This window comes from Haliotis rufescens, unplaced genomic scaffold (genome assembly GCF_023055435.1).
Source record: "Haliotis rufescens isolate VD_foot unplaced genomic scaffold, xgHalRufe1.0.p SCAF_10, whole genome shotgun sequence".
Taxonomy (NCBI): Eukaryota; Metazoa; Mollusca; class Gastropoda; order Lepetellida; family Haliotidae; genus Haliotis; species Haliotis rufescens.
The window spans coordinates 20,541,154-20,553,899 of record NW_025963780.1 but is presented as its reverse complement, the minus strand read 5'-3'; the positions used below and the strand labels follow the sequence as shown (position 1 = coordinate 20,553,899).

The window sequence follows — 12,746 nt, the reverse complement described above, 5'->3', positions numbered from 1 at the left end:
CACATTCCACATCTATAGCCTATGCTGTACTCGCAAACAGCTCTCGTTGTAGCTCTCCGCCATGGTTACATTCAATACAGATAGTGAATGAGTGAGTATGGTTTTACGACGCTTTTAACAATATTCCAGAAATATCACGGCGGTGGGACACCAGAAATGGGCTTCACACATTGCACCCATGTCAGGAATCGAACCCGGGGCGTGACGAGCGAAGGCTTGAACCAGTAGGCTGAACACAGAACATGAAAGACAAGATGTATTTGTATGTGCGAACAATCATGTGCGTAAGTGCGTATGTGACGTTAACCCGTAGGTTGTAAGGCAATCAGAAATGTTTTAACTGTTTTTTTACACTTTACCTAGTGAGTCATCCGATTTAGTTTATCAGAAGCATGTGCTTACCGTGAGATACATTTTGAAGACCTGTCATATCCAACTAAAAACGACCTCCATGGTTGTGTAATCATTTATGTTTGACAGACAGAAATTATCCACAAGTATCAGCCAGTATAGATCGGGCATCAATAGAAATGTTTCTAATTGTGTCGACCAACATTTCAAGTCTGAGATCATCAACCCATTCTTTGCATGACAGAAAGGATGTTAGAGTAAATATACCATCAGTTTTGTAGTTGTTCCCACTGACAAGGCCTCAAACAACATATGCAATTATATACTGAACCGCAAAAGAAACGTCCCCATGGATAGAAATATGAGAAACCTTATTTGTCCAAACACTGTAAACATACTTTGAGACGTATTAAAAAGACGTATTAGCAAAACTGATCATCAAGGTTGAAATTAAAGAGACTAATGTTCTCAAAGGGAAACACAACACTGGTCTCTGAGAAATTGGCATCACAAGTCAGTATCTCGTGTGCCCGCCATGTGCATTGATGACTGCCGTGCAACGTCGATACATGGAATGGATGAGGCGGTTGATGAACGCCATAGGCACTCGAGCCCACACTCTGAGGAACGGCCTTGATCGGACGTCATTCAGCCGTCTTTGAATCTCGTCCCAGGTGCTCAACGGGATTTAAATCGGGACTGAGGGCAGGCCACTGAATGGTTCTGATGCCATTCTGCTGGAGGAAGTCTCTTGTCGCTCTCGTAGTGTGGGCACGGGCGTTATTATTCTGAAATTTGTGGTTGCGGCGATGTGACAAATGAGGTATGGCGTGTGGCCTCAAGACTTGATCAATGTACCGAGCTGCCGTGACACCATTGCCTCTCCCTGGACCGAAATTCTGGAAGACCACAGGGCCGACCCTCTGTGCAAGACCAATTCCACCCCACACCATGATGCTCGGACCACCCCACGAGTCTGTCTCAACACAAGCATCCGAATAACGTTCCCCACGGCGACGTCAGACTCTCTCTCTCTGCCATCTGCTGTTGAGATACAGTAACGGCTCTCGTCTGAGAAGAGGACTCTTCTCCACTGCTGGTGGCGCCAATGCTGGTGCTGTGTTGCCCACTGAAGACGGTCCCAGCGATGACATGGTGTCAGAATGCCTCCTCGGTGTGACGGTGGAGGTGTCTTCTCGTCAATCGTCGACGCACGGTGTCTGCACTAATGTGTTGTGGCTGTGTCACCGTGGTCTGTCTAGCAGTTTCCGCAGCAGTAACCTTGGTCTTCCACTACGTGGTCGGTTATCTGTTGTGTTGGTGTTCTGGTACCGTTGCTGGAGCCTGTATATGGTCCTACATTGGTTACTTGCCGGGCGGGGGCGGTCGGGTAGCCTAGTGACGTTAAAGCGTTCGCTCGTCACGCCGAAGACCCGGGTTCGATTCCAGACATGGGTACAATGTGTGAAGCCCATTTCTGGTGTCCCCCGCCGTGATATTGCTGGAATATTGCTAAAAGCGGCGTAGAACCATACTCACTTGCCAGGCGGTTTGTCCATCTTGTAATCGTCCAAGGGCTTGGTGTCGCTGATTTCTTGTCAATCTTGGCATATGGTAGCAATTCAATAACGAATGAATGCTACCTCATCTGGGTGGATTTATATAGGACCAAAGATGGGGGAACGCATGTGCATTTCAGTTTGCAGTGAACTCACATGCATCGGGTAACCATGGCTGTTGCCGTGATGCGTTTGGGCGATCGGTTTTATTGTCATCTGCTTTGTTTTTTTATTATCAAATTTCATTTTTACGGACAAGGTAATGTTAAATTTTAGAAACCCAGATATTTTTAAATAACAACTTTTCATGCAATGTTACTTGGGGTGACGTTTCTTTTGCGGTTCAGTCTATGTAAGCATCACTACATTATTAGTTTGATCAAAGAACTTGGTACAAGTGGCATATCAATAATGCCACTTATAATACTAGTATGTTAACTGAGACGAAGAAATCTGCCAAAACCATGCATCAGTGCTATCAACTTTTGACGTGATTCTATCCCTCCTTTGTATTGGTTTTCAAAGCTCCAAAGAGAAATATATTGCTGGTTGCAGCAAATGTATCACCAAATCCCTGTCTCAAAGTTTAACCACAATCATTAATACTATCAAGGAAGTACTTTTGTAATATTCGCAGAAAGCATTTGAAACAGGTGGAATTTATATCATGTGGAATCGCAATATAAGTTCAAGTATGTCAAATCATTTGATTTTTTAATTTTGTACACCACTGTCGCACCTGTCAAATAAAGGAAAAACAAATTTCCTTGATTTGTCACAAAACGTGATAAAATCTTCAAAGGTTCGGGGTTTGTTTTGCAGGGTAACTAGTACATTCTTTTAATGTCTTTTGGTATGGTGCGACCGGGGATCGAACCCCCCGACATTCTGCCCTCAGTGCGGACACTCTCCCACTAGACCAAGGTGGGGGTCAACAATCAAGGAAGGACTTCCTTCTTTATGTTCACACAAAGTATCTGAGAAAAGTGGAATTAATATCATTTGGATTCTCAAAAATTAAAGGGATTTGCTTGAATTTTTACGAACTCAGAAAAGAACCAAGTTCAATTATTTCGAAACATTTGATTTTTCTACTTGTACACCCCACCTCACCCACACGACAAATTAAGGGAAAACTTCATTCCTTGGCCCATTGGGGCATTTGTTACTGAATGTAGTGACCGTATTACATCTCTATCGTCAGAGATTCAGGACGAATTGTCCAAATGAAAGCGAATGTCATATGAAGATTACTGAGAAAACAATATGTGAAATGCCAGACTTCCTGATTGATAACATCTATGTGAAATTTAAAATGTGAAAGTCATTTGAGTAAGCATGAGGCATCACGATAGGCATCAATTGTAAGTTTGATTTAGTTCAAAATATTAATTAAAAGGACTTGACTAAATCATGCTTCATGTGCTCGGGTGAAATTACATATTTTACTGTCAAGCGAGAAAAGGGTACCAACTTCCGGTTTGACATGGACAGCGCTGACCTTGTGTGATTGGAATTATGAGCATCGATCCATGCCGACAGCCACCGTAACAAACAATTGCCAACGTAACAAACAATTAACCAAGTCACCGAGCTGGACGACCTGATCCATTTGGTTTCCTCTTACGACCAGCATTGGTTGTTGGGGACCAACTCCAGCCTGGAATCTCGATGAGTGAAATCCCAAAGTGAGGGTTTTGGTAACCACTTTGGGAACAAGAATAAACACAATTCAAGTTTCTAGTGCTTTATTATATAGTTGTGACACATGTTATCTTCAAGCTCTACAGTCAACATGGGATATATATACAGAACAGAGGAGGCTGACACGAGGACATATTGCACAACGCCACCAACTGGCCACTCTCCACAGACAATACTGCTGGGGCACCTCCCATACAGCTCACTCAGGCCACACTGGTGGAAACACAGTCAATACTGCTGGGTAACCTCTCATACAGCTCACTCAGGCCACACTGGTGGAAACACAGTCAATACTGCTGGGGCACCTCTCATACAGCTCACTCGATGCACTGGTGGATACCCCAGGACCTCCCACACAGCTCACACTAGTGGAAACACAGACAATACTGCTGGGGCACCTCCCATACAACTCACTGAGGTCACACTGGTGGAAACACAGACAATACTGCTGGGGCACCTCCCATACAGCTCACTCAGGTCACACTGGTGGAAACACAGACAATACTGCTGGGGCACCTCCCATACAGCTCACTCAGGCCACACTGGTGGAAACACAGACAATACTGCTGGGGCACCTCCCACACAGCTCACTCAGGCCACACTGGTGGAAACACAGACAATACTGCTGGGGCACCTCCCACACAGCTCACTCGGGCCACACTGGTGGAAACACAGACAATACTGCTGGGGCACCTCCCACACAGCTCACTCGGGCCGCACTGGTGGAAACACAGACAATACTGCTGGGGCGCCTCCCATATAGCTCACTCAGGCCGCACTGGTGGAAACACAGACAATACTGCTGGGTCACCTCCCATACAGCTCACTCAGGTCACACTGGTGGAAACACAGCCAATACTGCTGGGGCACCTCCCACACAGCTCACTCGGGCCACACTGGTGGAAACACAGACAATACTGCTGGGGCACCTCCCACACAGCTCACTTAGGCCACACTGGTGGAAACACAGACAATACTGCTGGGGCACCTCCCATACAGCTCACTCAGGCCACACTGGTGGAAACACAGACAATACTGCTGGGGCACCTCCCATACAGCTCACTCAGGCCACACTGGTGGAAACATAGACAATACTGCTGGGGCACCTCCCACACAGCTCACTCGGGCCACACTGGTGGAAACACAGACAATACTGCTGGGGCACCTCCCACACAGCTCACTCAGGCCACACTGGTGGAAACACAGACAATACTGCTGGGGCACCTCCCATACAGCTCACTCAGGTCACACTGGTGGAAACACAGACAATACTGCTGGGGCACCTCCCACACAGCTCACTCAGGTCACACTGGTGGAAACACAGACAATACTGCTGGGGCACCTCCCACACAGCTCACTCAGGTCACACTGGTGGAAACACAGACAATACTGCTGGGGCACCTCCCACACAGCTCACTCAGGTCACACTGGTGGAAACACAGACAATACTGCTGGGTCACCTCCCACACAGCTCACTCAGGTCACACTGGTGGAAACACAGACAATACTGCTGGGGCACCTCCCACACAGCTCACTCGGGCCACACTGGTGGAAACACAGACAATACTGCTGGGGCACCTCCCACACAGCTCACTTAGGCCACACTGGTGGAAACACAGACAATACTGCTGGGGCACCTCCCACACAGCTCACTCGGGCCGCACTGGTGGATACCCCAGGACCTCCCACACAGCTCACTCGGGCCACACTGGTGGAAACACAGACAATACTGCTGGGGCACCTCCCATACAGCTTGCAATGGTGGATTGCGGCATGACACCATATTGGAAGCAACATCATCAAAAAACCTGTCGAATGGCATAATTTACAAACAACAGTGAAGTGCTTACAGTTGGACATTAAAACCTTGGAGTGAGTGAGTGACTGACTGACTGAAATGGGTCTCAATGCCACTATTAACAGTATTCCAGTTATATCCTGGCTTAATGTGGAAGGAAGTAAAGCAGGTCTCAGACGTACAACACTGGATGACTGTATGGTAGGTCTTAACATATTCTCAAAATACCCTCGTGTATTTTCCTAAACCTTTACCATGTTCAGTAAGTAAGGTTATTCCAATTTATAAAATTGAAACTTCATTACAACCAAGACATGGAGGATGTAGAAAAACATTTTAAAAAGTCTCCAAGAAAATGTTTTCAGTCACAATCAGTATACTTGGGCAGGTGACTCTTAGATTTGAACACTTGAAGAAAATGTTACTGTGATATTCACAAAATTCTATACACAAAATACATCAAACATAACATTGAAATTTCAAGTCTCTCTTAGAGTCTGAAAAGCTTGAATTTCTAAGACAATCAGTTCTAGGCTATGCTGGCATATAAAACTGCCATTTTCAATTCAACGATTCAGCTGATTTGTCTTGAAACAGAAATTTGAGCTTTTCGTTTGAGAATACTGTTGTCTAATACTTTCAACAAAGTCAGCCATTTCTTGCCAGACAGTCTGTAGACCAACAAAGAGTCTGGGAAATGGGCCAGTTCCAGAAAGCAATGTTAGTGCTAAGATAGTGGTAATTAAAGTCCACGTTAAAAATGAGAGTTAAGATTGTCATAGCTCTGAGACCGCTTCTTGGAACTGAACCCATGTCTTTTAAGCACGATCTGATGGTAGCAAATACAGAACTAATAGATTTATTTTTCTAGAAGCATAAATTTTTGGTTTACCAAAACCTTCACACACTTTAAAGAAGCATCAATTTGTCAATAAAAAGAAATTCACACATTCATGACCAGTTTTGGACATCGAGCATCGATGAAAGAAAGAAAAAGGCATCTTTTTAACATCTGGAGCAGATGTAACAATGAGCAAGTCCATAATACACGCAGAAATTTCCCACCAAATTTCTTTGTACCTATATCTCTTGTAAGAGTTGAAATGACAAAAAGTTAGTTATCTCAGTCAAATGAACATGTATGGTCACATGCCTGACTCTTTAAAAAGATTTCCATCATTTCATAAATGTGGCAGTTCAAGTGGGCAAACATGGGCCATCATTATCTCCAGGCCTCTTGAAGGAAAATAAAAATGACAATTGTTTTAATCCATGTTAAATATGACAAAATTGTGTGTGAAGGATATTGCTCAACAAAATGTCAAATTTTATGGCTTCATTAGATTACTGAGGACATCCCATCAGTTCTGTTTTTGCCAGAAACATCATGACACGGAAAGAGTTTACGCCTTGAGATGTGTCCATAATTATCTACATACAACAGAGACAAGAGAAACTAGCTCAATAACTGGAAACAAAAGCCTTGGAGTTACTTGCACTTTGTGATCAGCTGGGTTTTTTAAATATCACCAGCTAATTTTGTTCCTATACGTGACAGACAAACTGTTATGTTATCTAGACTTACAGTAACTGGAATAACAAGGGTTTTGCCTTAGTACAGCCTTGGAGCAAGGTTGTGATATTGACTGAGTTAGGGAGTCAGGTTAAACAATGTTTGTTCCGTATTCCAGTTATATCATGGTGTGTCAGCTTAATGTGGGAATAGAGCCTGAAGTGATGCAGGCCTCACATGGTTATCACTTTGGTGAAACTCCTGATCCCGGTGTCATGCTGACGAACTAGGGATCAAAAGCAGGGTAAATCTGGGATTCGAACCCGTATCGTAGGTTTAGGTCTCTGGCATGCCTAAAGGAACACACCCATTCCTGTTACTGTGGTGCTAAGTCATCATAGTAAGGTTGTCAGGTATGAAATAAACCAAGACAATATGTCCTACTGTACTTAGTTTTGGAATGGTAAATATCTTAAAATGTGCGACCTGAAATGAATTTAGCATGCAATTGTTTCTTAGAACCCTTAGGATTGGGTAACAACAAATTCTCTTATGTGGTGTTAGAGTATCATTTTATATCAAGACATGACAATAATACGCACTTATCCTGGCACACCAGATTGTAATGACTTGACACCAGTGGTACCATGACAGCCAGAACCTTTCAGACTGACTTCAACTGGGTAGACAAACTTTAACATTTAATGAAGTTAAAGTTTCAACATAAGTTCCAATTTTACAGAAATTATTGCAAATTTGTCTTCAAGCAAATTACTGCCATCTTACAAATTATCAAAGGCAGGTAACGAGACAGGTAACGAGGCAGGTAACACACACTTACTTTGATTGTGCTAATGCTGGTTGAGCTAGATTCCCTTTACAAAGCATAAGGTTTTCAGTCATAAACACAATTCTATAGCCACGGAACAAAAGGAAGCTGACAAATGCTTGCTGTATGAATACAATGGTAATGCTGGAGACATAATACTCTAAAAATAAAACATACAATCTGGGTTGGATTCATTCAGAATTATTTTATCCGCTAATCAAGCTCTATGGACAAAATAATCTCAATGTATGTCATGGAGTTATTTCCTCCTCCTGAAGATTTGATTCTTGTAATGCTTGAATCACGTAAGATTCGCAAAAAAATTATTGTTAAAAGATTTTGAATCATAATGCTTTAAAATACGAATGAGTATTTAGTCATTGAATGCAGAAGAATTACTGAAAGAAACCCAGATTTTTGAAACTGACAACTCAGCACCTATAACATATCAAGATGAACACTCACACTTTGCAGCTTATATAGTCCAGAATCACATATAATTTCTAGCTAATAATATGATAAATAAATGTTTCAGAATTTACAGATTGGAAACATCTTTCCTTAAATTAAAAAAACACATTACATGCTGTAATTTGTGTCCTATATGAAACACTATTTCATTAAAAGTCAAAATGTAAAATCCTACACTGTACAAAGTAAACTAATGAAGTCAACTGTGCACAATATCGTCATGACAACACATACACATGGGAATAAAGGAGAAATATTTTGCAGGATACAACTGTTTCAGCTGTAACCAAGGTGACAGTGCTTGGGTCTCTTGGATAGAGAATAAAAACCAGTTTTACCTATCTTTTATTTACCATGTAAAAAGCTGGTTAAAGGAATACCTGGAATAATAGCCTACGATTTTGCAGCAACAATATTTTGTCTGTCAATGATAACACATGCAAGGAGCAACACACTGGTGAATGGATTTTACAACATACACATATGCAACAACATATTTGATATGTTCAATATTGGTTCCCTGTAACGAGGCAACCATTTGCCATTGAATACCTGTCATCTTGGTGATAAAAAGTGCTTAAACTGCTCAAAACACCTCACCAAATATGGTCAAGGCGAAGGCACTTGACTGAATAAATTAGGGAGAGAATGAACTTGGGTTGAGATCATAACGCTGAAAAAAAGGGCCAGTAAAATGGTCTAGTATCAGAGCCATGGTTTACAGGAACAAACTGTAGTGACCTTGACCTTAAGTTGACCCACATGTACAACACAATTTAGAGGTCACGCTTTGCTTACATCCTCAACACAACACTGTATCACAAGGAACATTATCATCGCCTTGTTCAAGTGGACTACTGAACGTTTGACCTATGACCTCAACTGCATGATCAAATTCCTGGCCTAAAAGATAACAAAAACTTTCTTTACTTTCTTAGACTATTCAGTGAGGTTATTATCATAACTTCCCCTGTTCATCTCTCCCAGATAAAATTGTGCAATGTTTGTGGAAAGGATGGAACCAGTTGTAATAGAAACAGCATCAACAATTCAAATATATTATTTTCATGCAACAACTAAACAATGTAGAAATATTAACCTGATTAACAACAATCTAATGTTAACATGACCTTGGGCTGTCTCACGTGTTGGAGTTTTCTGATAATTGGATTAGTTCACAAAATACAAAAATTATATATTTAAAAGCTACTTCTCAAAAGAACGGTTATACATCTGAAAAATTTCTTAATTTTTTCATTACTGAAATTATTTGACTTGGCGTGAAGAAAAAGAAAATTATCAAAAGAATAATTTCTCAACAACTTGTTCAATTTTAAGCCATTAAAAAAAGATATAGACAATAAATTATTATTTGTTATTGCAAGAAAAATAATCAAACAAATACTGTTGAACAAATTAAGTAAATTAATTTGATCATGAAACCTTTTCCAAGCACATGAGACACTCAACAAGATTTAAATCTAACGACTTCATCCGTGAAAAAATAATAAGGCATTAACAGTTGTAGATAATTTATACAGTAAACATATTGCTTGAATAACACATTACTGAAAATGGAACTTAGTTTTTTGTTTTGCATAAAGATTAGAAGCAACTTTAACCCGCAAAAAGGGCGTTATTTACAAGCAACTTGCATGATAAAGGGTCCATCACTAAAAAAAACTTTCGCTTGACTGCATAATGATTCAATCCTCACAACAAAGTAAACAAACATGAAGCTAATGTTGCATAATTAGAAACTAATTGTACTTTGTAACCCGGAAGCTAAGTCATGCAAGGTCAGATTATTATTAATAACCAAGGCATTACAACATTTGAGAAATTGATGGACAGTAGTCCGATTCAGTAATATCTAACATAAATAATAACAGAGTATGAAATTGATGATTTTTAAATTGGGTCGTGCAAAAAACGCACATTAATCGGAATGCTTAGTACTTATATCCCCTCAGAAAGTAGAATGTATTTTCCTTCAAATAAACTGAGTATTGACAAAGCCTTAATGCCAACATATAAAATCATGAAAGATTTTTATGTGTTAGTCTTAAACCTTAACGTAAACCTTGCTTTGTGGGACCATATTAATGCTGATTCATCGGTCACCCAATCACACCATCATAAAGGGAGCAGTTGCAGCATTGCATTCCAAGCAAGAAATACACAAAAAGTGTCATAATTCAGTGACCCAATTTTATCATTAAACAGCTCATTGTAACGGCCAAATCACTAAGACCAAGTAGTTTCTTAACAAGATTATTATTGGATCTACTTTTTCAAAAACTTCTAAACAAGAATTGCATCCTTGGGTTCTAACAGAGCGAGGGGTTGCGACCGCAACAGGGTAGTAAGATGAAGGAGTGAGTGGTCAACTCTTGATGCTTAGAAATGATATATTCTATGATTTAAAACAAAATGAAAACTGATGTTTATGTAAGTGAAATATAAATTTGGAGATCATTATGTAAATTGTTTGGAATGGTGACTGTACTAGCAAAACAACTTCGACATGCTTTTCCTTTTGCTGCTATCAAATCTAACCTGATTCCTGCATATACCAAACTAAGTTTTTGTATGTGCACAGAATAGTGACTTTCTGTTGCAACAAATAAATACATTATTAAATTAATTCATTTCTCATAATTTTTCTCTCAAACCATCATGGTTAGAATTAAATATTATAAGAATGATAGGTTGAAACAAATCTATACACATTTTAAAAAAGCTCAGGACAAGATTGGTAAAAGATTACCAGTCCGAGGAATCGATCATGAACATCGTTTCACAGATTTCAAGCCTATTCAAATATTCAGCATAGACATGAGAACAGCCAGAAGCATGTGTATATATGGTCATGAAGAATTCAATGGCGGCTTATTTTGGTCCTATCCTCAAATGGTCAATGAAAGTGGTCTCTTGACGGAGATATGTTTTGTGAAAATAATGTATGATCATATTTAAGTCTTTGAATGGCATTTAGAAGTGACACACATAATGTATTATATCTTTATTATGAGGAGCAAGATACATTCTAACTTGTGGCAGTATCACTCGCGGTACATGTGGTTTTATGTGTTCCGCGAGAGGGATAAAACCTAAGAAGGGACACACAAACCACATGTACCCCTGGTGATACTGCTACAACAAGTGTATCTAACCGACACATCTAGAAAGATACATTCTAACTTGTGGCAGTATCACTTGCGGTACATGCGGTTTTATGTGTTCCGCGAGTGGGCTAAAACCTAAGAGGGGACACAAACCACATGTACCCCTTTTGATACTGCTACAACAAGTGTTTCTAACCGACACGTTTCAATCTGCCATTGTAAAGAATTAAAAAAAAATGAAAATTGATAGAAAATAGCGGTTTGATTGAGCTGAGGTTAACTTGTGCTGTGTCACGTGACTTTCATTGACTCGGAAATAAAGAAGTTGACATCCATATATTCTCTTCCTTTTGATCATATTTAATTCTTGACAAAATATCTCATAAATCCAGGGGCCATCCAATAGGGGGTGAGGGCTTGGGGAGTAACGATTCACCGGGCTGATGCTTTCTGTCACTATTTCATAGTTCTATCCTGAGGTCAACAATACTGTACAGGCGAGTGTAGTCATGTAGTCTTGCTTATGTAGTATGCTTTTGGACAGTATTCCAGTTATATCACGGTGTGTCACCTTGATGTGGGAGGAAATTCCAAAGTGATGCAGGTCTTAAACATTTACCACTTTGGCTGAACCCACATGCACGGTCATGGATCTGACAAACCTAGGAACATACTGTAAATCGTGAAATTAATGCTTCTCCAAGAGAATGTGAACGCTGGTCCCGAACCAAAAATGCGACTCAAATGATTGCGACACCCACCTCCTCTCGAGCATCTAAAGAAAACGCCCTCTGTCAGGTTTACAGGAGAATCCTCACCTTAAACCAATCACACACCACGTACACACCGAATAGCACTGCTTATTAGCGCTGAGTAGAGTACTTCCACTAAAACAACACATGCGCGCTGGCTCGTGGTGACCTTTGATGCAGTCACAAAGAACAAAGACACCGTGTTGTGTGGGTGGCGTCTGTCTGGACTTGCAGGTGTGATCAATGATGACATAAGTGAGTAGAACTCTTGTCTTGACCCAAGCAGTGACATTCACAGGATGTAATTAGTGTTTGAATGACATTGTTTATATACTTGTTACAAGTTCTGCTCAATAAACAGTGATGTGGAGTACATAGTTGTTTGTTTTCAGCGTATGTCTAAGTTGGTATTTCTGCTTTAAAAAATGTCTTATTGTTGATATAAATGCGATGTTTAATAATGCAAGCAGGGACCACTCGCATTTAATTCACGCTCGCGTTAATTTCAAGATTTACAGTACTCAGGGCAAACCGGGATTCACACCAACAATGATTGGCTTGTGATGCACCTAAGGGACATAATTCTGCACAGCAATTTGCAACACTTTAGACCCAATAGACAGGGACCCAGGTGATTAAAG

The 12,746-nt window shown here is 40.7% G+C and overlaps 1 long non-coding RNA gene across 2 annotated transcripts; it reads right to left on the bottom strand.

Moving 5' to 3' along the window:
• Positions 1 to 3,641: 3,641 nt before the first annotated feature.
• Positions 3,642 to 12,257, bottom strand: LOC124143116. 2 transcript variants are annotated; one of them, XR_007219075.1, is made up of 2 exons: positions 5,297 to 12,257; positions 3,642 to 5,251 (listed from the first exon to the last, which is right to left on the bottom strand). It is a non-coding gene; the product is annotated as an uncharacterized LOC124143116 (long non-coding RNA). The 2 variants fall into 2 exon arrangements; XR_006862249.2 differs by having other exon boundaries at positions 5,356 to 12,257.
• Between the last annotated feature and the right edge of the window lie 489 nt (positions 12,258 to 12,746).